Consider the following 2695-nt stretch of genomic DNA (forward strand, 5'->3'; position numbering starts at 1 on the left):
TGGGGGGGGGGCGCGCACCACTCAAAAAGAATAACATGACCTGGTCTTAATCAGACAGTGGGAAATGTCGCAAGTAGGGCTGACGTAGGTCGGTGGGTGGGGGGTCCTTTAAGGGCAGTCAGCACAATATCGGCCCCACAGAAACACCAAAGAGGAGAAGGAAAAGAAGTAGGATCTACCATTAGTGGTAAACCTGCCTTTGGTTCTTCTGTCAGAACAAATTTTATTGCAATTACAACACAAAAGGGTCGGGTCACCCAACCCAGTGTCGCAGATAGATTAAAAGCGTTACTAAAGAGTAAATATAAAAAGAAAAGAGGAGGGGTAAGCACGACAGATGTTTGATAGATGAAAGAAGGAGCAAACCACATCAGAGAACCCGCCAACCACCCATTGGCGCCCTCCGACCACCGAAAAGAACAGCAACAAGTAAGGTTTTAGTAAGAGTTTTACGGCACTCGCAACTGCATAATAAGGTCATAAGAGCGCCAGAAGATTAGGTGTTACAAGAGAGTAACAAACATAAAAAAGAAGAAGGACAGATAAGGACGACAGATGTTTGAAAGGAAAGAAGAAACAAACCACACCAGAGCACCCGCCAACCACCCACTTGCTGCAGGTTAAAAGTTTTACTAAAGAGTAAACATAAAAAGAAAAAGAGCAGATTTAAGCACGACAGATGTTTGATAGATGCAAGAAGGAGAAAACCCCACCAGAGCACCCGCTAACCACCCATCGGCGCCCTCCGACCACCGAAAAGAACAGCAACACGTTAGTACATGTTTGATAATGGCCACGTTTCACCTGGAGAAACACATAAGCTACCCCCCCTCCCCCAAACTGAAAATGTTTTAGTAGTTTTACGCCGCTCGCAACTGTATAAAGTCATATGAGCGCCAGAAGATTAGAGGTGTTACATGAGAGTCACAAACATAAAAAAGAAGGGGAGATAGGGACGATAGATGTTTAATAGGAAAGAAGAAGCAAACCACGCCAGAACACCCGCCAACCACCCACAACTGAAAATTAGCAACCAACAATAGGCACGCCAGGGAAAAACAAACGCCAAAAAACCCCTCGGAATTCGAGTTCAGATTTTGTCCTTTTATCGCTGGACAGACATTTTAAAGTGAGATATGAAGCAGACAAGAAGAACAACGCACTTTAAAGAAGTAAAAGGCGCAAGTCGGGAAATCGTTGAATACGCTCGTTTAATCGTCTGCAAAGTACACTTAAAATATTCGAAACTGCCAAGACACTTTACAATAAGTAAAAATTATAAACAAAGATTAACACCTCGATTGAACATATGGCGCACGAACCAGACGGCGTCATTGCTATAGATAGGAATGAGTGAGATATATTTTTTTAAAGGAACAATACGTATCGTCATCTTTCCCCCGCCTCCACCCTCCACTTCTCCCTTTCTGCTCCGCCACCACTCTGATACCCCCCCCCCCCCCCTTTCTTTTTCATCCCTCCCTCCCAACCCCCCCCCCCCCTCCCGCCCCCTTTTTAAGCCCCCCCCCCCCCCCATTTCCCACTTTCTACCCGGGGTACCTGAGCAGTGATGAGGATGCACACGCACCGCCCCCTCTAGACCCAATCAGCGTGATAATTCTCCGGGAGAGCAGAACCACGTCGGGCCGCCAGAGTGCCAGAGCCGTGCGGTACAACTCACTCCACCCATCCCGGCCAGCCAGCCAGCCCGAGCCGGCGCCGGCTCTAGGCTACATCAGACCAATTATTGTTACAGTACGTTTACCCGGAACATCTAGGCCCATCGTGCTGCTGCACACCATAGCCTTTTAGTTTTAGTCACTGTTTTTACTGCACTCGCAACACAAATAGCTCAAGTAAGTGCCGTGCGTTAGAGATGTTACTGAAGAGTAACATACAAAGAGGAGAGGAGGAGGAGAGGTAAGGGTAAAGGCGATAGATGTTATATAGGAGCAGGTAAAAGAGCATCTTCAAACTGCAAAACAGAGCACCCGCGAACCAACCACTCATTTACTTTTACGTTCTTGGCAAAAAACGAGTTACATCCTGAAAGTATGGCCTCAGCCACAGAAAGTGGGCAGTTTCAATCAAAACGGCAAGCGTATGAAATTGTGGAGATTGAGTTTCTCGAAAGACGATTGTTCTGTTTGAATAATATAGTTTCAGCTTATGGTTCTAGTACAAGTACTATATTTGCAACACAAACAGGTAATGTAAGTGCCGATGATTAACGGTGTTACAAGAGAGTAACATTCAAGTACACAAAAAAGAAGGAGGAGAGACAAGGACAAAAGACAGCTGGTAGGAACTGAGAGGAGCAAGTCCAAACAGCGCGCACGCCAACCAACCACCTGTTTGAGTAAAGAGGAGCACATCGACACCACAACCGCCATTTATCGCGGGGTCGAGTCAGGCGGGAACAAACAACAGGCAGGGAGAAGAAAAAAAAAACGTATGATCCACCAGTGGCGCCCTCCGACCATCCGCAGGAAAGATTAGATCGAGAAACATTATCATCAAATATTAAATACGCCAGTCCGCGAAAAAAGCAACCAAATTAAGCAAGGGCAAAGCGATTCAAGTATGAACACATGCTAGAACAGAAGAAAAAAGATGCAATAAATAAAGAGCGATGAAGTAGCCTTATTATTTTAAGTAATATTTCCAATAACTTAAATTTTCCCCTCGACACGAG

At 45.7% G+C, this 2695-nt stretch overlaps 1 protein-coding gene across 7 annotated transcripts in view; it reads right to left on the reverse strand.

Moving 5' to 3' along the window:
* The window catches only part of LOC101853207 (protein phosphatase 1 regulatory subunit 12A), a 102168-nt gene that overhangs the window by 69757 nt on the left and 29716 nt on the right, over nt 1–2695 (reverse strand). The gene's annotated exons all lie outside the window — the stretch shown is intronic.

The sequence above is a fragment of the Aplysia californica genome, unplaced genomic scaffold (genome assembly GCF_000002075.1).
Source record: "Aplysia californica isolate F4 #8 unplaced genomic scaffold, AplCal3.0 scaffold00011, whole genome shotgun sequence".
Taxonomy (NCBI): domain Eukaryota; kingdom Metazoa; phylum Mollusca; class Gastropoda; order Aplysiida; family Aplysiidae; genus Aplysia; species Aplysia californica.